Raw genomic sequence first — 25,456 nt, 5'->3', positions numbered from 1 at the left:
GTTAAACGCTTACTAACTACTATTGTGCCAGTCTATTTCTATTTTACCACTTTTTTAACAAGGTTTCCATCGCTCGGGGATCACGTCAGGTAAGTAGGTCGGGTTCTCTATATCTCCCCATTGCTGTGAATAGGTGACAGCTGCAAAAGTGGTATGAAAGCTACCATTTCACAGCTGGTCACTTTCCAATGTCAGAAGCTTGAGCCTTTAGGACTTGGAAGACACTTTTGAGCTGTATATAGTTTGGAAGTGTTTGGAGTAAACTCTCTACTGTCACCTCCTTGGAGCAAGCTCTCTCTCGATTGACAGATCGCTTCTGTCATCTCAACTTCAGCTGCCATCTATTCCAGTAACATCGGTGTCCTTGAAAAAATCTCACCTTGGTCCTCTGAATCCCTCCACGACCAGCCCCAACACCAACAACAACACCAAACTTCTCTGCAATCACCTGATGCTGTACAGGACACAGGGCATCAGCACCCGACAACATTGCTACCCGGGAGGCCAGTGATGGCATCACCATGGCCAGATTTACTTCACTTGACGCTGTACACCCTGGCTGCCACATGATGCGCCAGGTTGACACTGCCTCATACCAGCACCATAAAGTGTCCCTATAATGTCCAAGCCATTCCTTTCACACTCATCACATTTATGGTGGGGGGAGAGGGGGAAGCTATGTCTCAACATTCATTGGAACTCACTAAGACACTTCCAAAGGCGAGCAGAGATCTGTCCAATAAGGCAAAGTGTTGAAAATAAAGATTTCAATGTTTGACAACACATTAACAGAAAATTTACATGAATGTTGCATAAAACACCCAAGTGCCTACCCTTGAGTGTTGTTAGTTGGCATAATTGGACTACGATGAGGGTGAGGGATGGTTAATGAGATGGGGAAGTGATAATGTAGATAGAGAGGGATGGGTGAAAGTGCAAAGTAAGCTGGTGTGAGTAAGGATGTGCAGGAGTAGGGTAGGGAAGGCAGAGTGATGGGGATGTGATAAGTGACACAGTAGGATGAGGTTGAGTGTGGCTTTGCAGTAACGTTTCATGATTTACTGAGATCATTGAAAGGTTTGCGCCACTGCAGCCAGGTACTCCTGATGACATCCCTGCTTTTGCCCCCCTGTGCAACCAGGCTGCATTGGTGACCTGGGGAGGTCTCTTCCGCCCTTGGAAGGGAAGAGGATTTCCCTGTGTGCTGTGACTCCCTCCATATGGGAGAGCCTCGGTGCAACCGTCCACCTTTGTACAGTGCTTGTCAGTGTTTGCAGCACCTCAATGCTGCAGAACACTGACAGAACAACTGTCAAAATGAATGTGGACATGGCCCCTTTATGGAAACCAGCTGATGACACAGCATCAAATGATATCATCAGACCCGCTTCCGTTTAATTGGCCAGGAGCCTCGCAGGGCGGGCTTAACAAGCCCTATTAATGTAAAATCACTCGGCGAGTGCGGGCTGGGACCACGGCACCGACTTCAGTCGGCGAAATCGCAGCCAAAGGGTCTGTAAAGGGATATAATTAGACTAAGTGAGTGGGCAGTAAGGTGGCAGATGGAGTATAATGTAAGGGAATGTGAGGTTATTCACTTTGGTAGGAAGAATAGAAAAACAGAATATTTTTTAAATGGTGAGAAACTTTTAAATATTGGTGTTCAGAGAGATTTGGGTGTCCTCGTGCAAGAAACACAGAAAGCTAGCATGCAGGTACAGCAAGCAATAAGGAAGGCACATGGCATGTTGGCCATTATTGCAAGGGGGTTGGAGTATAAGAGTAAGGAAGTCTTGCTACAATTGGTACAGGGCCTTGGTGAGACCACACCTGGAGTACTGTGCACAGTTTTGGTCTTTTCTAAGGAAGGATATACTTGCCTTGGAGACGGTGCAACAAAGGTTCACTAGATTTTTTCCTGGGATGAGAGGGCTGTCCTATGATGAGAGATTGTGTACAATGGGCCTATACTCCCTGGAGTTTAGAAGAATGAGAGGTGATCTCATTGAAACATACAAGATTCTGAAGGGGATTGACAGGGTAGATGCTGAGAGGTTGTTTCGCCTGGCTGGAGTGTCTAGAACTAGAGGGCATAGTCTCAGGATAAGGGGTAGGCCATTTAAGACCGAGATGAGGAGGAATATCTTCACTCAGAAGGTTGTGAATCTTTGGAATTCTCTACCCCAGAGGGTTGTGAATGCTGAGTCTTTGAGTATATTCAAGGCTAAGATAGTGTGGGGGACTACGGTCTCCCGAGTAAAGAAATAGGCAACACAGCGAGCTACAAGAAATAGGTCTTTACTCCAACTCTCACAATACAGTACTGAATTCGTGAAGCCCGCGAACCTGTGATGACTCACGGATTGGTCACCTGCTGGAACCTGATTGATTTTCCTTCTATCAGCAGCAGGCAAGTCTGAACATGCCTTATTCCTCTCAGCTTGCAACTGTCTTGTGGGGGGAGGGGAATACAGCAGTTAAAAGGGGATTATACAGGTTTATCTATACACACAGTGTTTCCCCAATGTGGCAACACCACATACGCCCCCCCAGAATCCTCGTTAACTGTAAAAGTCAGTCTCTGCGGAGGTTTGGCCAAGCGGCCGTAGCGGCTGTAGTAGCCATCTGGCGTGTGAGGAGGGCTGTCTGGGAGGTCGGCCGGTTGGTTCGTCGGCTGGTCTGGCGGCTGGTCTGCCGGTGGGCTGGCTGGACGGGCTGCCGGCGAAGGTGGGGCGGCGGCCGGGAAGTAAGGTTCTGGCGTGTCTTTGTCCTCTTGTGGGGCTGCCGCCAACGTGGGAGGTCTGCCCCGCCGTGGGGGAAGAGCCGGCTGAAACGGGAAGCTGAGGTCCAGGTGCGCCGGTTTAAGGCGGTCTACTGAAATAAGGTCCGGCTTCCCGCCGACATCGATAAGAAAAGCTTTGTCCCCCGTCTCCAATACTGGGAAGGGGCCGGTGTATGGTGCCTGCAGCAGGCCTCTGTGCACGTCCCGGCGCACGAAGACGAACTCCGCATGTCGTAAGTCTCGAGGCACGTAGGACGGCTGCGGGCCGTGTTGCGAAGTGGGCACTGGACGGAATTGCTGGGCCGCGTCCTGGTGCAGGGAAAGCTGTCTGGCAGCCGACCACGGCTCCGTTGTCAGGGGGAGGAAGTCGCCTGGTACTCTGAGCGGTTGGCCGTAGACCATCTCGGCCGCAGAGGCGCGGAGGTCCTCTTTGGGCGCGGTACGCAATCCCAGGAGAACCCAGGGTAGTTTGTCGATCCAGCTGGTGTCGGTCAGGCTGGCGCGGAGGGAGGCTTTCAAAGAACGATGAAAGCGCTCGCAGAGCCCGTTGGCCTGCGGATGGTAGGCTGTTGTCCTGTGCAACTTGGTGCCGAGGCCGGCGATGATGGCATTCCACAAGTGGGAGGTGAACTGGGGGCCTCTGTCCGAGGATATGTCGGTCGGCACGCCGAACCGGGCCACCCATGTCGAGATGAATGCTCGCGCGACGTCGGTCATGGTGGTGGAGGCGAAGGGAACCACCTCGGGTCATCTGGTGGTGCGGTTGACGATCGTGAGCAGGTGTGTAAAACCGTGCGACGGCGGCAAGGGGCCTACCAGATCGACGTGGATGTGGTCGAAACGCCTCTCGGGCACCGGGAAACACTCCAATGGCGCCTTGGTGTGCTGCTGGACCTTAGCGCGCTGACACGGCACGCATGTGTTGGTCCAGTCTCTCACATCCTTGTGGAGTCCAGGCCAAACGAACTTGGCGGACATAAGTTTCTGAGACGCACGCATCCCTGGATGCGAAAGGCCGTGGATGATGTCGAAAACTCGCTTGCGCCAGGCGGATGGAACGACCGGCCTCGGCGAGGGGACTGAGACGTCGCACAGGAGGGTTGTGCCAGCTGCGTGGAAGTGGATGTCGGCCAGGGTGAGGCTGGTAGTTGACGTCCTGAGGGCCTGGATCTCCGCGTCGGCAGCCTGGTCTCTCGCCATGCTGGCGTAGTCGACGCCCAGGTGCACTGCGTGGAGCGAGGGTCTTGAGAGGCAGTCGGCCACCAAATTGTCCTTGCCAGCGACGTGGCGGATGTCCATGATGAACTCCGAGATGACGTTGAGTTGACGCTGTTGGCGCGCGGACCAGGGTTCGGTTACTTTGGCCATGGCGAAAGTGAGCAGCTTGTGGTCCACGAATGCGGTGAACGGCCGGCCTTCCAGAAGGAAACGGAAGTGCCGGATTGCCAGGAACAGGGCCAGAAGCTCTCTGTCGAACGTGCTGTAGGCCTGCTTGTTCTTGCGCAGCTGTCGGCTGAAAAATGCCAGTGGCTGCCACGCGCCTTCGACCCACTGTTGCTGGACGGCGCCGACGGCGTAATCCGAGGCGTCCGTGGTGAGGGCGGTCTTGGCGCCCGGGATGGGGTGGGCCAGTAGTGTGGCGTTGGCCAAGGCGCTTTTGGTCTGGTGGAAGGCTGTCGCCATCTCGCTGGACCAGGTGAGTTGCTCTTTGCCCGTTTTGCCCCTGGTGGCTTCGTAGAGGGGGCGCATGAGTGCGGCGGCCTTAGGCACAAACCGGTGATAGAAATTGACCATCCCCAAAAATTCCTGCAGCGCCTTAACCGAGGTGGGCTGGGGAAAGTCCGCCACCGCCTGCACCTTGGAAGGTAGGGGAATGGCTCCCCTTGGCGAGATTCTGTGGCCGAGAAAGTCAATTTGGGCTGCTCCGAACTGGCATTTGGCCGGGTTGACGATTAGCCCGTGTTGGCTGAGGCGCTGGAAAAGGGAGCGCAAATGCGCGATGTGCTCGGCCTTGCTGGTACTGGCCATGAGGATATCGTCCAGATAGACGAACAGGAAGCTCAGGTCCCGTAGGACGGAGCCCATGAGCCGTTGGAAGGCCTGTGCGGCGTTCTTGAGCCCGAAGGGCATGCGCAGGAACTCGAACAGTCCGAAGGGGGTGATGACCGCCGTCTTCTGGACGTCTGCGTGGTGGACGGGGACCTGATGGTAGCCGCGAATCAGGTCGACCTTGGAAAAGACGAACTTTCCTGCTAGATGTGCCGAGAAGTCTTGGATGTGCGGAATGGGGTATCTATCAGGCGTGGTGGTGTCGTTGAGCCATCTGTAGTCGCCGCAGGGGTGCCAGCCACCGCCCGGCTTGGGCACAATGTGGAGGGGGGACGACCAAGGGCTGTTCTAGCGGCGGATGATGCCCAGTTTTTCCATCGTGGCAAATTCTTCCTTGGCCACCGCCATCTTGGCTGGGTCCAGGCGTCTGGCTCGAGTGAACACTGGTGGTCCCATAGTGGCGATGTGGTGCTCGACCCCATGCTTGGCTGCCGTGGCTGAGAAGATCGGTTGTGTGAGCCTCGGGAAATCTGCGAGTAGGCGGGCGTAGTTGTCATGCGCCGGGGCGGAGCAGGACCCGACAAGGGCCGGGCTGTTGCTCTGCTGGCAGGCCAGTGAAGCGAAAGTTGCTGCGTCGATCAGGCGCCTGTCGCGGACGTCGACCAGGAGTCCATGGGCGCAAAGAAAATCGGTGCCCAGCAAAGGATGTGCCACCGAGGCCGTCACGAAATCCCACGTAAATCGCTGGCCGTTGAAACAAACCTCGGCCCGTCGCTTTCCGAAAGTAGCGACGGCTGCGCCTTTTGCCGCCACGAGGGGTGGGCCGCTGCGGCCTGCCTGGATGTCGAGCTGGGAGGCAGGAATTATGCTGCATTGGGCTCCGGTGTCGCAAAGGAATCTGCGCCCTGAAAGAGAGTCGGTTATGCACAGCAGTTTACCTGCGGTGCCGATGGCCATCGTGGCGGCGGGGGTGCGGTCGAGCGGGCCTAGGCGGCGGCGCGGGGCTGGTGCGTTGGGCCGGGCAGCCATCTTGGTTTGATCGAAAGAGCAGGGTGCTCTGCAGCGTTGGGCCTTGTGGCCGAAACGCGCGTGGTAGTAGCATAGTTCTGCGGACTGGCGTGGCGGCGCACGCTCGGTGGTGTCGGGGAGCCTTGCGGCTGCACAGCCGAGTTGGGCGACGGCGAAAACTTTGTCCGCGGCGGCTTCCAGTTGTACGCAGTCCGTGATCGGGGACCCCGCGAGGGCAGTCTGTGCCTGCTGAGGAAGCAGGCTGAGGAAAAGGGCCCAAAACAAAAAGCAATGTGGTTCAGAGCCCAGGAGCACAAGCATCCGGCTTATCAACTGGGTCGGGGTAGAATCGCCGAGGCCTGGTAGTGAGAGAAGCCTGCGGGCCCTCTCCTCCTTGGACAGGCCGTAAGCCTGCAGTAAGCGGCCATTAATGGTTGAGTACTTGCCGGTCTGTGGTGGGTTCCCCAGCAGGTCGAGAACTTCGGCGGCGGTAGAGCTTGCTAGTGCTGAGACTATGTGGAGGTACCTTTCTTCATCGTCTTGAACCCTGCGAAGGGTGAATTGGGCCTCCGAGTGCGCGAACCAAGCTGGTGCTTGGTGTTCCCAGAAGGTGGGGAGCTTCAAGGATGCGGCGCCGGCCGACATCAGGCTGCTGCTGGTTGCCATCGGGTCATTGCTGGCCTCTGTAGGGCTGCGTGAGTCGGGGGCTTCGGCCGCCGACATTCGTGGTCACCAATGTGGGGGACTACGGTCTCCCGCGTAAAGAAATAGGCAACACAGCGAGCTACAAGAAATAGGTCTTTACTCCAACTCTCAACTGGCAAAAAAATGCACCAGACCGGAAGATTGGGGGCAGTACAAGATACAGCAAAAGAGGACAAAGGGATTAATCAGGAAGGGGAAAATAGAATACGAAAGTAAACTTGCAGCAAACATAAAGACAGACTGCAAAAGCTTTTATCGGTATATCAGGAGGAAAAGACTGGTAAAATCCCAAGTCGGTCCCTTGCAGTCCGATTCGGGAGAATATATAATGGAGAATAAGGAAATGGCAGACCAATTAAACTCATACTTTGGTTCTGTATTCACAAAGGAGGACACAAATAACCTCCCAGGAATATCGGCAAACATAGGGACTAATGAGAGGGAGGAGCTGACAGAAATTAGTATCTCTAGGGATATGGTGTTGGGTAAGTTGAGGGGACTGAAGGCCGACAAATCCCCGGGGCCTGATAAACTACATCCTAGGGTACTTAAGGAGGTGGCCCTGGAGATAGCAGATGCTCTAAGGATCATCTTCCGGAACTCCATTGACTCGGGAACAGTACCCGTGGATTGGAGGGTAGCTAATGTTACCCCAATATTTAAAAAGGGGGGTAGAGAGAAAGCAGGGAATTATAGACCAGTAAGCCTTACGTCGGTTGTGGGCAAAATGCTAGAGTCCATTATTAAGGATAAAATAGCGGAGCACTTGACAAATGGGGAAAGGATCGGACAGAGTCAACATGGATTTACAAAGGGTAAATCGTGTTTGACTAATCTGCTGGAATTTTTTGAGGAAGTAACTGGTAAAATAGATGGGGGAGAGCCAGTGGATGTGGTGTACCTTGACTTCCAGAAAGCCTTCGATAAGGTTCCACACAAAAGATTATCATGCAAAATTAAGGCTCATGGGATTGGGGGCAAAGTATTAACGTGGATAGAGAACTGGCTGGCGGATAGAAAACAGAGAGTTGGAATAAACGGCTCGTTTTCGGAGTGGCAGGCAGTGACCAGCGGGGTGCCGCAAGGATCTGTCCTGGGACCCCAGCTGTTCACAATATATATAAATGATCTGGATCAGGGAATTGGATGCAATATTTCCAAATTCGCTGACGACACTAAACTAGGAGGAGGGGTGGGCTCTGATGAGGATGTCAGGAGGCTACAGTGCGATTTGGACAGGTTGGGGGAATGGGCGGATACGTGGCAGATGCACTATAATGTGGATAAATGCGAGGTTATCCACTTTGGGGGTAAAAACAGGAGGGTAGATTATTATCTAAATGGCAATAGATTGGGAGATGGGGAAGTGCAGAGGGACCTGGGTGTTCTTGTGCACCAGTCACTGAAGGAGAGCATGCAGGTGCAACAGGCGATCAAGAAGGCAAATGGTATGTTGGCCTTCATATCAAGGGGGTTCGAGTATAGGAATAGGGATACCTTACTACAGCTGTACAAGGTGCTGGTGAGACCGCATCTGGAGTATTGTGTACAGTTTTGGTCGCCCCATCTGCGGAAGGATGTTCTTGCCATGGAAAGAGTGCAACGGCGATTCACCAGGCTGATACCTGGAATGGCGGGAATGACCTACGAAGAGAGATTAAATAGTTTGGGCTTGTACTCACTGGAGTTTAGAAGATTGAGAGGGGATCTCATCGAAACATATAAAATTATGGCAGGCCTGGACAGGCTGAATTCAGAGAGAATGTTTCCAATGGCCGGGGAGCACAGAACCAGGGGCCACAGTCTAAAAATAGCGGGCAAATCATTTAAAACAGAGATGAGGAAGAATTTCTTCACTCAAAGAGTGGTGAGCCTGTGGAATTCCCTGCCACAGAGGGCTGTGAAGGCTAATTCAATAAATATTTTCAAGAGAGAATTGGATATATTTCTGAAGGCTAAGGGGATTAAGGGTTACGGAGAAAAGGCGGGGACGGGGTACTGAACTGGTAAGATCAGCTATGATCTCAGACGAAGATCAGCCATGATCTCATTGAATGGCGGAGCAGGCTCGAAGGGCCGAATGGCCTACTCCTGTTCCTATCTCTATGTATCTATGTATCTATGTATCTCACAATACAGTACTGAATTCGTGAAGCCTGCGAACCTGTGATGACTCACGGATTGGTCACCTGCTGGAACCTGATTGGTTTTCCTTCTATCAGCAGCAGGCAAGTCTGAACATGCCTTATTCCTCTCAGCTGGCAACTGTCTTGCGGGGGGAGGGGAATACAGCAGTTAAAAGGGGATTATACAGGTTTATCTACATACACACAGTGTTTCCCCACAATAGATAGATTTTTGGACTCTAAGGGAATCAAGATATATGGAGATCAGGCAGGAAAGTGGAGTTGAGGTGGATGATCAGCCATGATCTTATTGAATGGTGCAGCAGGCTCAAGGGGCCGTATGGCCTACTCCTGCTCTTATTTCTTATGTTCTTTTATGCTTATGTTCACCGGGTTCAGGTGAGAGCACCGGCCGCCAGGATCAAAGCCCACTCGAAAATCAAAACAGGCGGGACCTCGGCGGCACATTGGTGATCCAATTATACATACATTTTTAGACCAGCTACCACTCTGTTTATTAGTGTAAACGGGGTGGTATGAACATGAAAAGATGTCCCAAAGTTGGCCCGGTACAAATGGTGTGAGATGGCTTCCTGGTTGGGCCTTGCACTTCTTAACTTTAGTGTGCTTGGAAGCTGGATTGTAAGCTGACTCCTGAGATATATTGTCACATTTACATCAATGTGCACCCAAAACTGATTTGCTTTGACGAGCAAACAGATTTATAATCACATTCTTACAGATGTTATTCATCAGGGATAGTGATTGCTTAATGTGAGTAATCTTGCCCCAGGCTTTCCATTAATTCTTTTGTAAACAGTAATCTTCCAAAATTTCACATAATAATGAATGAAACGTAATCACTTCCTTGACTTGAACAAATATAAAACCTAGAGAGGAACATTCAAACTTATGAAAATTGTGTCATCAATGATGTACACAAACATGCATATATATAGAAATAAAATATATAGGGGGAAAAATTCAGTTGCTTGCGCTGCCCGTTAGTGCCTTAAGAGGGCGCCAATTGGGGCGCAAAGCAACTAGAGGCCGGGCGCGGCGATGTTTGTGCCGCTTGCGAAATTAACTAGACATTTTGCGGCGGCGCTAAACACTTCCGCCACGATCTCCTGCGCCGGCAAATTGTGAGGTTATTCGAGTGCGCAACGCCCCGCTAGCACCCCGGACCGGATATTGAGTGGCGCCCCCTGCCTTACCGTCTGCCGCTAGCAACGACAGGTTGAGGGGAGCGTTATGCTGTCAGAAAGGGACTAGGGGAGCGCTATTTAAAGGCGACCGCTTCCTGCCTCTTTTTGTTGGTGACATTTTTGCACCACGCATTCTGAGAGAGAGATAGAGAGACTTCTGGAGAGATTCAACGCTGTGTGAAGGAGTTTTGAGTACTGAGCAGCACTTTGCAGGTTTATTTTGATTTGCCCTTCCTTGCTTCGCCAGCACTCTCAGGTAGCGCCTCACTCCTCGGCGTTTGCATAGAAACATAGAAGATAGGAGCAGGAGTAGGCCATTCGGCCCCTCGAGCCTGCTCCGCCATTCAATGAGATCATGGCTGATCATCCAAATTCAGTACCCTGTCCCTGCCTTCTCCCCATATCCCTTTAGCCTTAAGAAATATATCCAACTTCTTCTTGAATATAATTAATGAATTGGCCTCCACTGCCTTCTGTGGTAGAGAATTCCACAGGTTCACCGCTCTCTGGGTGAAGAAATTCCTCCTCATCTCTGCCCTAAATGGCTTACCCCTTATCCTTAGACTGTGACCCCTGGTTCTGGACTCCCCGGCCATCGGGAACATCCTTCCTGTATCCAGTGTGTCCAGTCCTGTTAGTATTTTATAAGTTTCAATGAGATCCCCTCTCATTCTTCTATACTCCAGCGAGTATAAGCCTAATCGACCCAATCTCTCCTCATATGTCATTCCTGCCATCCCAGGTATCAGTCTGGTGAATCTTCGCTGCACTCCCTCCATGGCAAGAACATCCTTCCTCAGATAAGGTGACCAAAACTGCACACAATGCTCAAGGCGTGGTCTCACCAAGGCCCTGTACAACTGCAGCAAGACATCCTTGTTCCTGTACTCGAACCCTCTTGCTACGAAGGCCAACATACCATTTGCCTTCTTAACCGCCTGCTGCACCTGCATGCTTACCTTCAGCGACTGGTGCACAAGAACACCCAGGTCTCTTTGCACTTCCCCTTCTCCCAATCTATTGCCATTCAAATAATAATCTGCCTTCCTGTTTTTGCCACCAAAGTGGATAACCTCACATTTATCCACATTATAGTGCATTTGCCATGTTTCTGCCCAATCACCCAACCTGTCCAAATCGTACTGGAGTTTCACGACATCCTCCTCACAGCATACCCTCCCACCCAGCTTTGTGTTGTCTGCAAATTTGGAGATATTACATCTAATTCCCTCGCCCAGATCATTAATATATATTGTGAACAGCTGGGGTCCTAGGACCGATCCTTGCGGTACCCCACTTGTCACTGCCTGCCACTCGGAAAATGACCCGTTTATTCCAACTCTTTGCTTTCTGTCCACCAACCAGTTCTCTATCCAAGTCAATACCTTGCCCCCAATACACCTTTGGTACACGCTATATTCACACACATAGCTTTAATACAAATGCCGCCCGTCTCCGGATGGCCAGTCTAATCTCTGGCACTGTCGCAGATTGCTGCTGGCTGCAGCGAAGCTGGACTGCCTCCTGTCTCTGGTCCCCCGCAGCTTATGGCTGTTGAGTGGGGGCCTCTGTTCTCTGGCTTAAACAGCTTACTCTGAATATGAATGGCTCCTCCCCCCACACAAGCCACAGTGCTTGCCTGTGAACTCGAACATGCTGTGGGCTGAGGATTCCTATTCTCAGGCTCACTTCTCACGGGCGGACCGTACCTCCGTTGTTGGAGGGGGTACACTGGTCCTGGTCCCCGCCTGCCTAGCGGGACCTGCTGGTGTTCTCCTACCACCCCATTGTCCACCCCTCCTCACTGCCAGAGCTCCTCAAGACCCGGAGCTGTGGGCTGCTGTCTTGGGATCTCTAATTCCCAATCCAGCACCGTTCTGGGTGTTGCCTGTGGGATGGTTCTACTTGGGCTGCCAGTAAAGTCCGGCTGACCTGTCTTCAGGCTGATCATGCAAATCATTCCCTTAAATGCATTTAAAGCCATGTTAAGGCTTTCTATCTCTGCCCTACAGGGGCCATGATCTGTTTCTTCAAACCTTAGGGCGCAGGCCAGCTTATAAGCTGCCTTTGCTTCCCTAAACCTTTCCTCCTGCTCTCTCTTCACACCCTTCCTAACCCAGCTACCTATACCCCGATAGGTCAGCCTACACGCTGCTGCTAACATCCGCAGGGCTACCCACATACTGAAAACAACGAGAGAAACAAGAGCTGATGCTTTCTCCAGATCCAGACCACTTATTAAATCAAAAACTGCCTCCACTCCTGGCTGGCTCGCCATTGTAAGGATTTCGGGGGCTTCTTTTAAACTGGTTTAAGGTAATCTACCTGGCCCGCAGTCTTTTTGCTGCTGCACTCTAAACCAATTTACAAACAGCGGTTTCGAATCGCTACCCCTCCTTTAGTTCTGAGTGGAGGAACTTATAATTAATGATATTAAAACGGAACACGTGGTTTGGATGAGAGAACAAAATCAAGCTTTATTAACTAAAAGAAACTACAATCAAAATATCAAACTATCCCACACGCACACAGTAATTACAGTAAAATTGCAGAACAGGGGGGTTGCAGACGGCGAAAATGAGGGATACAATGGCTACAATGTTATTTAAACAATCTTAGCAATTCCCTTAAATCACCATCCCAAACTCCTGCTAGGTTGCCTTGTTGAGGAGTCAGAAACTCTGCTCACATGTGGTCCAGCGAAGAGAGAGAGAGAGAGAGAGAGAGACTCACCTATGGTCCCAGGAAGTCAAGAGAGCCAGCTGGCTTCTCAGCCCTATCTTTATATCTGGTGAGCCCCTCCCGTTCTGCCTTGCAAGGGCTGTGTGCAAAATTCCCCACCCAAAAGGGTCCAATACACAAGAGAAAGCTGTGATAGGCTAACTCAAAGTGGTTGGATTGAGTTAATGTGATTTTCGGAGCTCCCTTTGCTGAAACAAAAGGGAGATACAACTGCTCTATTGTCCAGTACTGGGGTGATTTAAAATCCATTCAAATGTTAAGGCTTCCCATTCAAGATACAAAAGTCTCTTCTGCAGTTTAGATGTCCTTTGTCTTCATTGAACCTTACTTCCAGACACAGAAAGCTGCATTCCAAGCCTCTTTTGTCATTCGGCCATGTGGTGCGACTGCCATTTTTATCCCTGGAAATTTAAAAGCACACTGCCCAGGGATACTTTAATCAAAAAAATGAATCTTCAGAACTGTAAATTATTGCGAATTCTTACACACTGGTTCTCCCTTATCTATTTTACCAGTTACATCCTCAAAAAATTCCAGTAGATTGGTCAAGCATGATTTACCTTTTGTAAAGCCATGTTGACTTTGTCCGATCCTGTCGCTGCTTTCCAAGTGCTCTGCTATTACATCTTTTATAATAGACTCTAGCATTTCCCCCACTACCGATGTGAGGCTTACCGGTCTATAATTCCCTGCTTTTTCTCTACCACCTTTTTTGAAAAGTGGGGTAACATTAGCTACCCTCCAATCCATGGGTACTGTTCCAGAGTCTATCGAGTTCTGGAAGATGACCAGCAATGCATCTACTATTTCTAGGACCACTTCCTTAAGTACCCTGGGATGTAGATTATCAGGCCCTGGGGATTTATCGGCCTTCAGTCCCATCAATTTTCCTAACACCATTTCCCTACAAATACTGATTTCTTTCAGTTCCACCCTTTCATCAGACCCTATGTTCCCCGGCATCTCTGGGAGGTTATTTGTGTCCTCCTTTGTGAAGACAGAACCAAAGTATGTATTTAGTTGGTCTGCCATTTCTTTGTTTCCCATTATAAATTCCCCTGATTCTGACTGCAAGGGACCTATGCTTGACTTCACCAATCTTTTTCTCTTCACATATCTATAAAAGCTTTTACAGTCAGTTTTTATGTTCCCTGATAGCTTACTCTCATATTCTATTTTCCCTTTCTTAATTAATCCCTTTGTCCTCCTTCGTTGAATCCTAAACTTCTCCCAATCCTCAGGATTATTGCTTTTTCTGGCCAATTTATATGTCTTCTCCTTGGATCTTATGCTATCCCTAATTTCCCTTGTTAGCCACGGTTGAGTCACCTTTTTTGTTTTACTTTTATGCCAAACTGGGATGAACAAATTCTGTAGCTCATCCATTCGGTCTTTGAATGTTTGCCATTGCCTATCTACCGTCAACCCTTTGAGTGCCATTCCCCAATCAATCCTACCCAACTCGCTCCTCAGACCATCGTAGTTTCCTTTATTTAAATTGAGGACCCTAGTCTCTGAGTCAACTACTTTATTCTCCATCTTAATGAAGAATTTGATCATATTATGATCGCTCCGACCCAAGGGGCCTCGTACAACAAGATTCCTAATTAATCCTTTCTCGTTACATAATACCCAGTCTAAGATGGCCTGATCTCTGGTTGGTTCCTCGACATATTGGTCCAGGAAACCACCCCATAAACACTCTAGGAATTCCTCCTCCACAGTATTGTTACTAATTTGGTTGGCCCAATCTATATGTAGATTAAAGTCACCCATGATGACTACTGTGCCCTTATTGCACGCTTCTTTAATTTCTCTTTTAATGCCATCCCCAACCTCCACCTTACTGTTTGGAGGTCTATATATCACTCCCACTAATGTTTTTTTCCCCTTAGTATTTCTCAATTCTACCCATACAGATTCCACATCATCAGAGCTAATATCCTTCATTACAATTGTATTAATCCCTTCTTTAACCAGTAATGCTACCCCACCTCCCTTTCCTTTTTGCCTATCTTTCCTGAATATCGAATACCCCTGGATGTTGAGTTCCCAGTCTTGGCCATCCTTGAGCCACGTTTCCGTAATCCCAACCAAATCATATTTGTTTACCTCTATTTGCGCAGCCAATTCATCCACCTTATTACAAATGCTCCTCGCATTAAGACACAAAGCCTTCAGGCTTGTTTTTTTAACTCTCTTAGACCTATTAGAATTATTATTTACTGTGGCCAGGTTTGATTTAAACCGTTGATCCTCATGTTTAAATTGCTTCATCGACTTGCCCCTCCCTCTGCGTTCCTCCAACAACAACAAAAACAACAACTTATATATTTATATAGTGCCTTTAATATACTAAAATGTCCCAAGGCGCTTCATAGGAGTGACACAGAGCCATATAAGGAGATGTTAGGGCAGATGACCAAAAGTTTGGTCGAAGAGGTAGGTTTTAAGGAGTGTCTTAAAGATGGAAAGATAAGTGCTGAGGCAGAGAGGTTTAGGGAGGGAATTCCAGAGCTTAGGGCCTGTGTGTGAACCATGGCTCAGTCAGTATCACCCTTGTCTTTGAGTCAGAAGGTTGTGGATTCAAGTCCCACTCCAGGGACTTGAGCACAAAAATCTAGGACTACACTCCTGGTGCAGTACTGAGGAAGTGCTGCACTGTTGGAGGTGCTGGGCTGGATTTTGTCAATGGGGAGCTTTTGGAGGCGGGACTCCCACTTGTTGGGTTTTAGTCCCGCCTCCATCGAGTTGTGGCCAACCCACGCTATTTTCCCTTGATTGACCTTGTTAAGCCCACCCAGCGGGCTTAGCAGGCCAATTAAGGGAAAGCCAGTTACTGGTGACGTCAGCGAGTGACGTTTCATCTCTCATGACAGATGAAATGTCATCGTTTGACAGCTCTGTGAAGCTGTCAAACACTGACAATCTGTCTTCTAAGTTATGTCTTTACTCAAGACTCAATTGGAAAGCCTTCCTGACCAGAAAGCAGAAGGCTGCAGCTTTTGACAGTTCAGCGGCCATTCTGCTTTCTGTGCCGGTGAGCTGAGGGACTCCCGAGACCTGAAGGGAGGAAGCCTGCAGGAAGAAGTAAAGGTAAGTAAAACTTATTAAAACACTTTATACACACCTCACACACTTACCTCTGCACACATGCACCCATTACTCACCTGCACACCGGGCGTCTCGGCCCCTCCGACCCCCGTAGACCGACGGCCCGCCTCGCTGACCCTGGTGAGGTTCGGAGCTGTCGGGAAGCCCACACTTCAGGGCTCAAAATAAGGATTAGCCAAAAAACTGCCTGTTAACTACCTGTTAACAGGCAGTTAATTGCCAATAATCCCCTTCCCGCCTCGAGAAGGCGGGACCCGGCACGGATCGGCTACCCGCCTCCTGGAAAGATGGCATGGGGGCGGGTTGGGCACCCGTCCCCAAATTCTGCCATTTCCCGGCAGTCCCGCCTCCAAACCCGCCTCCCCAGGGCTGGCAAAATCCAGCCCACTGTCTTTCGGATGAGATGTTAATCTGAGTCTCTGTCTGTTCTCTTGGGTGGATGTAAAAGATCGCACGGCACTATTTTGAAGAAGAGCAGGGGAAGTTCTCCCAGGTGTCCTAGCCAATATTTATCCCTCAACCAACATCACTAAACAACAGATTATCTGGTCATTGTCACATTGCTGTTTGTGGGAACTTTCCATGTGCCAATTGGCTGCTGTGTTTCCAACATTACAACAGTGACTACACTTCAAAAATGACTTCATGGGCTGTAAAGCGCTTTGGGACGTCTGGTGGTTGTGAAAGGTGCTATGTAAATGCAAGTCTTTTTAGGCAGCTGAAGGCATGATCGCCAATGGTGGAACATTTTAAATCGGGGATATTCAAAAGGCCAGAATAGGTGGAGCACAGAGTTCTAGGGGGATTTTAGGGCTGGAGGAGATTACAAAGATAAGGAGGTGTGAGGCCATGGAGGGATTTGAAAACAAGGATGAGAATTTTAAAATCGAGGCGTTGCTTAACTGGGAGCCAATGTAGGTCAGCAAGCAAAGGGAATTTGGTTGAGCAGGACTTGGTGAAAGTTAGCACATGGGTGGCAGAGTTTTGGATGACCTCAATTTTATGGAGGGTAGAACTAGGGAGGCTGGCCAGGAGTGCATTGGAATAGTCAACTCTAGAGGTGATAAAGGCATGGATGAGGGTTTTGGCAGTAGATAAGTTGAGGTAAGGGCGGAGACGGGTGATATTACGAAGGTGGAAATGGGCAGTCTTAGTGATAGAACAGATAGGAGGTAGGAAGCTCAAATATGACACCAAGGTTGTGAACAGACTTGGTCAGCCTTAGACAGTGGCCGGGGAGAGAGATTAAATCAGTGGAAAGGGAACGGAGTTTGTGGCGTGAACCAAAGACAATGGCTTCTGTCTTCCTGATATTTAACTCTGGCCTCTTGTGCATTCCCCCATCCCTTCACCCCACCATTGGTGGCTGTGCCTTCAGCCATATAGGCTCTATATTCTGGAATTCCCTCCCTTAACCTCTTAGCCTCTCCATCTCCCTCTCCTTCTTAAAGACATTCCTTAAAACCCACCTCTTTGACCAAACTTTTAATCAACTCTCCTAATATCTCCTTCTTTGGCTTGGTGTCTGTTAACATTCTTGTTATCATTAAAGGTGCATGCAGGACTCAGTGGGATGGATTAGAAAGTATAATGTCTCTTTGACTTTGCAGCAATGAGTGCATATGTATCTGATAGTTTACTGATATCACTGGATAGACATTTGAGTTGCATCAAAGATTAGGGGAGCAGGATGAGGTGTATTACACATGTATGCTGTATCCCTGATCCTCGGCCTCATCCCGGTCACCACCCATCTGGCAACAGAGGGAGCTGATACAGTAACCAACTAGTGTTACTGTCAACACTTGTTCCTCTTACTGACGCTTTAAACATAAAGGGGGAGAAATTGGGTATCACCCATTTTGGGGCGCAAATATCGGCCAGGGGCAAAGTTTAGCGCCCGGCGCTAATTATCACCTCCGACTGCAAAATTCGCCTGCATCGCCCCTGTAGGTGATTTGAGCGGTAAATCAAGCGCTACACACCTCTCTTAAGGCGCTAACGTTGGGGAGCGAGGCGCTAGCTCAAAACGCTACTGGACCTCAGGCGACGTCAATTAGCATGGAACCCAGACAGACTGACGCCAGCTTGTTCTTAATGGGGAGGGTCCATCTTGCTAGCCAGCCACACCCTTCTCATTGCAGTGTTTACTCTGGTGCTGGAAAGACCTACCACTATTGCACTGAGAGGAGTGATGGATAGGCCCAGGGAGAGAGCTCATCACTTTAGCGACCAGGCCTTCGTGGCTCTGATTGGCGCTGTCGAGCGGCGACGGGCAGTGCTGTACCCAGAGAGTGGCAGAAGGCCATTGCCCCAGGAGTACCGAAGAGTGTGGTGGGAGGTGGCTCAGCACGTCTCCTCAAGGAGCCTGGTGCCGAGGAGTCGCACTCAGTGCAGGAAGAAGTTCAACGACCTCACCCGGGTGGTCAGGGTGAGTGGCTGCTTTTCAATACCTCTACATCCCTCCATCTCAACTTCACTCTGTGCCCAGAGGGTTTAAAAACCCAAATGCCCAGCACTCATCCAAGACTTATGGTCATCTCATAAAAGACACATGCACATTCCACACCTTGCACACATTAAGGGCTTTTCAACTATGGAAGGCACATCAGGCAAATACAAGACTGCACACATGAAGGGCTATTCAACTATTGGAGGCGCATCAGGAAAACAAATGAATCTACACATTAAGGGCTATTCAACTATGGGAGGCGCATCAGGCAAACACATGGTGGCATACAGTAAGGGCTATTCAACTATGGGAGGCAAATCAGGCAAACACATGGTTGCACAGTCACTCAGACGCTGTCCTTTTTCTTGCAGGCCAAGCTCTCTCATAAAAGATGGGTGCAGCAACTCACGGGAGGAGGACCAGCTGACCTACATCCCCTGACCGATTTGGAGGCGAGAGTGCACAGGATCATTGCCAGCCAGGTCATAGGTGCCATGGCCACTGGAGAGGTCGACCCCCGTGGGGACAGCAATGGCATGTTCATCAGCTTTCTCTCCTCTCTCATACTACTTGCCCCTCCCAACACCAGCCTTTTACACTTTCAATCCAACTAACTGTCTCCAGTCCTTGCTCCCTTCCTGCCCCCCTGCCCTCACACTAAAGCCACTCTTGTACCTTCCTGCTTTCAGATAATGAACCACCAGCTGACCAGCTTGTCTCTCAACCTGCCAGTGGCAGCGACGCCCCAGACGAGGAGGAAGAGGAAGCCAGAGCCTCACTGCCTGCATCTCCCGAGGGTGACAATTCAGACACTGGGGCCACGCCTTCCCTGGAGGGGAACAATGGGGTAGGATCTGATGTGGGTGAAGCTTCTGGACCCAGCAGGCTGCAACAACACCATGGGGGTAGGGAAGCTCGGGGGCCATCTCCCTGGAGGGTGAGTAGACAAGCAAGTTCTGCTGCACAGGACTCGGATGAGGATCTCGACATCACAGCCATGAATAGCTAGGCCTTGAACATGCACACTGAGCTCATGGGTGCAATGGCAAGGCTGCCCAACAGCATGGATGCACTGGCAAAGAGCGTGGAGGTGTCCGCCGCTAGCACAGCTGCCATCTGTGCACAAACCCTTGAACCCATCCTTGCCTTGTTGCAGAGGATGGTTGAATTGCAGGGAGACCGCGGTGAACCAGAGCCCATGCCACGTGTAATGGGTGAGGTGGCAGCATCTATTGCAGCCCAGGCCGATGCAATGTAATGGCTTAGTGCTGCAATCGAGTCATTGGCTGGTGCCATCAAGTCTCAGACTGCTCTTATGCAGTCTCAGATTGATGACACGCAAGCACTGACTGCTGCCATCCTCGCTGGGTTGCCCACAGTCCCCCGGGGATCTGATGGTACTGCAGCAGGCCAGCAATCTGTGCTCGAGCAGATTGCTCCGGATGCTGAGGTTCTGCCCCGGGGAAGTCGCAGTGTGTTGGTCGAGCAGGAAAGCGTTGTCCTCTCTCAGGATGACAGCATTCCTGCTCCCACCACTGCCACTTTCCCATTGCATTTGCCACGGCCTGTAACGCAGCCAGCCCAGACTGCTGCCGCCCATGTAGAGTTAGTGCAGTCTACAGCCGGGGCCTCCAGGCCCAGAGCTGGTCGAGGGCGTCCTTCAAGGCCATCTGCAGTCTCTGGATCCAACATTCAGCAGCCTTCCGCCAGCCTTGCTGCAACCACTGGGGCCACATTACGAAGGAGCAGTAGGGTGGGAAGGGGGGAAGTGCGCAGGGGATGGAGATCACCCTCGAAGGGCAAACAGTAGGATGTGTAAATAAATGGGGGGAATATTTGTAGGAAAGTTCGAGGTTCTTGTTATTATATTTGTTTACTGTTTTGCCATTATTCTCCATGTTGTGAGAACGAGTTTTGTTAGTTCATGATTTGTTGTGTTGGTTTCTAATTGTTTGTCCTGAATAAATGACACAGAGTTTGTAATCTATATATATAAAAGGATCGATCTGTCTGTCTGTCTGTCTGTCTGTCTGTCCTTCGGTGTGTCTGTCCTTCGGTGTGTCTGTCCGGCTATACACTCGAAAGTTATAGAGCGTACCTATGTGTGCGTTATGTCCAAAGAAAGCTTACCATTCCAGGACGGTCGTAAGCGTATTTACTTTTCGGTCGGACAAAAATTGTTCGCGCGTTATACAAAAAGCCTTCAAAATTAAACTCATTATCTGCTAATTACCATTGATTGACTGACATCAAGGTCGACCAATCCTGTGCCGTCATGATTGACCAATCCTACAGTTCAGTCACCTGATGGTTGGCCAATCGGTGTGTGTGTGGGCGGGACTAATCGTTTTCATCTCAGGGATCTGGCAGCCATTGCTTCAACTACTTCCAGCTCAAAATCTGCTAATCCAGCTTCTAAAAAGTTAGTATCTCTTTTAAAAATAACATAAGATTTACCAAAAACGTTTTATAAGTACTTTCACTTTCATCTTTCAAGGTATTAAAAGGTAGAAATGTTGCCCGGCAGCACATTCACAGAGGGACAGACAGACAGGCCCGAAAGCCTGGGACTCGATTTAAAATGTCGCCCGGCAGCAGATTCACAGAGGGAGACAGAGGCAGGCCCGAAAGCCTGGGACTCGATTTAAACCGCCCGGCCCAAAACAGCCCTGGCAACGCGTGGCCCCCCCAGCTAGTATAAATATATTTTTTAATTCTAACTTTACATATTTGGTAGTTTGACTCATTGCATCTTTGCCTGGCAATAGGGGGTGCGGGATGCTTGCGATGATATGCTTCTTCATCCCAGAAGCCATCTTCTCAGTAAGGGCTTAGAATCGGTGTCTTATGAGCCATTCACGGATGGCCCTTGCAGTGGCAACATTGAGCCCCTCCCTCCCACGTTGGTGCTGCTGATCCTCCTCTTCATCCTCCTCAGGTGGTTCACCAATCCCTGGTGGCAATGGCTGGGCCCTCATAATTGCAATGTTGTGCAGCATGCAGCACACAACAATGAAGAGGGAGACTCGCTCGGGAGAGTACTGCAGGGCTCCTCCTAAGTGGTCCAGACACCGGAACCGTTGCTTCAAGATGCCGATCGTCTGTTCAGTGAGGTTCCTGGTGGCGCTATCCCTTTCATTATACTGCAGCTTGGCAGGGGTGCTGGGGTTATGGAGCGGTGTCATCAGCCAGGTGCAGAGTGGATAACCCTTGTCCCTGAGGAGCCATCCACTTGGGTGACGCGGTGCTTGGATAAGGTCTGCCACGCCAGCCTGGCACAAGATAAAAGCATCGTGGCTGCTGCCAGGATAGCGGGCATTGATGACGAGTTTGAGCTGTCTGTGGTCACAGACCAACTGGACATTTAAAGAGTGGAAGCCCTTGCGGTTTCGGTAGACCGCTGCATTTTCATGCGGTGCCCGCAATGACACCTGCATACAGTCAATGGCACCCTGAACCACCTTCTTCTCTTCTTAGGCAGTCCCTTGGAACCGAGGATGACTTGCTTCCACTCTAAAAATGAATTCTCAGGTGACTGATGAGTCCAATGTGGGACCTACAGTCTCCGTCACAGGTGGGGCAGACCGTGGTTGAAGGGGCGGGTGGGTGGGGTGCTTGGGTTGATTGCGCTCCTGCTGTTTGCGCTGGGCTTCTGCTTTCTCCCGGTGAAGAGACTCGAGGTGTTCGGTGCCTTCCTGGATGCTTCACCTCCACTTTGTGTGGTCTCGGGCCAGGGATTCCCAGGTGTCAGTGGGGATGTTGCACTTTTGCAAGGAGGCTTTGAGGGTGTCCTTGAAGCATTTCCTCTGCCCACCTGGGGCTCTATTGCCATGTCGGAGCTCTGAGTAAAGCGCTTGTTTTGGGAGTCACGTATTGGGCATGCAGACGATGTGGCCTGTCCATCGGAGCTGATCGAGCGTGGTCAAAGCTTCGATGCTGGGGATGTTGGCCTGAGCGAGAACACTGATGTTGGTGCACCTATCCTGCCAATGGATTTGCAGGATCTTGCGGAGGCAGCGTTGGTGGTACCTTTCCAGTGCTTTGAGTTGCCTGCTGTACATGGTCCATGTCTCTGAAGCTTACAGGAGGACGGGTATCACTACTACTCTGTAGACCATGAGCTTGGTGCTGGGTTTGAGATCCTGGTCTTCAAACACTCTCTTCCTCAGGCGACCAAAGGCTGCACTGGCACACTGAAGGCGGTGTTGGACTTCATCATCGATGTCTGTCCTTGTTGACAGTAGGCTCCTGAGGTATGGCAAGTGGTCCACCTTGTCCAAGGCCTCGTCATGGATTTTGATAATTGGGGAGCAGTACTGTGTGGTGGGGGCAGGTTGGTAGAGGACCTTTGTCTTACGGATGTTTAATGTAAGGCCCATGCTCTCGTATGTTCCGGTGAAGGTGTTGACGATGGTTTGGAGTTCGGCCTCAGAGTGTGAGCAGATGCAAGCGTTGTCTGCATATTGTAATTCGATAACAGAGGATGGGAGGACCTTGGATCTGGACTGGAGGCGATGGAGGTTGAACATTTTCCCATTTGTTCTGGAGATTAGCTTCATTCCAGCGGGGAGCTTACTGAGGGTAAGATGGAGCATTGCAGCCAGGAAGATCGAAAAAAGCGTTGGTGCGATGACACAGCCTTGCTTGACCCCAGTCCATACATGAATTGGATCTGTGGTGGATCCGTTGGTCAGGATCACGGCTTGCATGTCATCATGAAGCAGAGGGAGGATGGTGACAAACTTTTGAGGGCAGCCGAATTTGAGGAGGACACTCCATAATCCCTCACGGTTGATGGTGTCGAAGGCCTTTGTGAGGTCAAAGAAGGCCATGTACAGTGGTTGGTGCTGTTCCCTGCATTTCTCTTGTAGTTGATACGCAGTGAAGATCATTTCCATTGTGCGCCTTAGTGGGCGGAATCCACATTGCGACTCTGGGAGGAGCTCTTCAGCCACTGGGAGAAGTTGATTGAGGAGGATTCTTGTGATGACTTTCCCTGTGGCAGACAGCAGGGAGACTCCTCTGTAATTACCGCAATCGGACTTGTCATGGGGAAGCCTGCTATCCTCGCGCTGTTTGTTCCGGGTCATGAGGAAAGAGATGTACTGGCATCTCCTCTTGTACAGGGCATTTGTCACCTCCCGGATGCAACAATGCACAGCGAACTGCGAGATATTCGCCATGTCCCCAGTTGAAGCCTGGAAGGAGCTGCTGGCATATAAATTGAGAGCCACTGTCATCTTCACTGCCACCGACAGAGACGTCCTGAGCTGAGGCTGGAGCTCTGGTTGCAGCAGATGGCAGAGCTCAGTGACCACCTCCTTGCTGAAGCGCAGCCTTCTGAAACACTGCTCCTCAGACAAATGAATGTAGGAGAATTGCTCCGGAATACCCTGGGAGGGTAAGGGCTCCTGTGCAGAGGCCTGTTAGCCCTCCGCCCTCTGGCCATGTTTGCCACTCTCTCTCTCTCTCTCTGCGCCTCTGCTGCCTCCGATTGTGCAGCTAGGTGATGATGCCCTGAGTTAGTGCAGCCCCCATAGAAGCTTCCAAATATCGTTAGAAGGAAGGTGAAATAAAAATTAACCTCCAAAATGGTTCTCGGGACCCAAAACTCCTTTGGACGGCGTCGAATCTCTGTAGACGTCTCTCTCCCTCTCAACCTACATGTTCCAAATGTTTCGCCGACTAGAAAAGGCAGGAAGCGGCCGCTTTTAAATAGCGCTCCCCCAGCCTCTTCCTGACTTGAAAACGTTCCTAGCGGCATGTGGAAAGGCAGGGGGCGCGACTCAATATCCAGTCCGGGGTGTTGCACGCTCGACTGACGTCACGATCTGCGGGTGCAGGAGATCGTGGCGGTAGTGTTTTGCACCACCGCAAAATGACTGGTCAATTTCACGAGCGGCGCTAAAATCGCCGCACTTTGGCGTTAAGTGCCTAGCGCCCGTTAGCGCCCCCCCCCCGGAGGCGCTAACCAACCGAATTTTTCCCCCAGAAGCTCTAAATCACAAATTCTATACATTAGTGCAAATCAGATAGGCTGATCTTGGCACCCGATTTTCTAATCTGCTGTCCCGGTGTGTGAGCCTTTGGCTATCCTATTTCAGTCACTTTGGCCATCAACAAGGCCTGATTTTGAATTCATTGTAACATAGATATTTCATGGAATCATAGAAATTACAGCATAGAAAGTGACCATTCAGCCCAGCATGTCTGCGCTGGAGCTAACTCTTCACTTGGAACTATATACTTTATTCCCATTTCCCTGCCTGTATGGTATATCCTTTTCTATTCTTCCTTTTCAAGTACTTATCCAATTCCCTTTTAAATAATAAATAATTTAAAAAAAATTGTGTCCCTGCTGCCTGTTGAGAATGCATATTGGGAATTTGGCCGCACTAGCACGATTTTCCAGCCATTAAAATGAATGAATGGAACGTTGTGATGGACACGTGGCTGTATTCCTTATCTGTAGGAAGGATTTTAAGGCCTTGGAGAGGGTGCAGAGGGGTTCACCAGGATGATAACAGGAAAAAGTGTCTTCAGTTATGTGGAGAGATTGGAGAAGCTGGGTTTATTCTCCTTAGAGCAGAATAGATTAAGGGGAAACCTAATAGAGGTATTCAAAATAATGTGGGGTTTTGATAGAATAAATAGGGAGACATTTTTTCCTCTGGCAATTGGGTTGGTAACCAGAGGTAATAGATTTTTTTTTAATTGGCGAAAGAACTAGAGGGAAAATTAGGAGAAATTATTTCACACAGAGGGTTGTTAAGACCTGGAAAACACTATCTGAAAGTGTGGTGGAAACAGATTCCATAGAAACTTTAAAAAGGCAATTAGATATGTATTTGAAGAGGATTCATTTGCAGGGTTATGGGGGAAAGTGCTGGGGTGTGGGACTAAATTGGACAGGTCTTTCAAAGAGCCGGCACAGGCACAATGGGCCAAATAGCCTCCTTCTGTGCTGTAAGATTCTATGGGCTGAATTTTGCCAATGGGGAGCTTTTGGGGGCGGGACACCCAATTGTCGGGCTTTAGTCCCGCCTCCATCAACTTCTGGCCAACCCACGCTATTTTCCCTTGATTGACCTTGTTAAGTCTGCCCAGCAGGCTTAGCAGGCCAATTAAGGGGAAGCCGGTTACAGAGAAGGTCAGCGTATGTTTTTGACAGATGAATTGTCATCGTTTGACAGCTCTGTGAACATGTCAAGCACTGACATTCTATGTTGTTTGATGAGTTCTTGTATTCAAGACTCATCAAACCTCTTTT

The sequence above is a fragment of the Somniosus microcephalus genome, chromosome 5 (genome assembly GCF_052327205.1).
Source record: "Somniosus microcephalus isolate GS21.2 chromosome 5, FLI_Smic_1.0, whole genome shotgun sequence".
NCBI lineage: Eukaryota > Metazoa > Chordata > Chondrichthyes > Squaliformes > Somniosidae > Somniosus > Somniosus microcephalus.
This window is presented reverse-complemented; position numbering follows the sequence as displayed.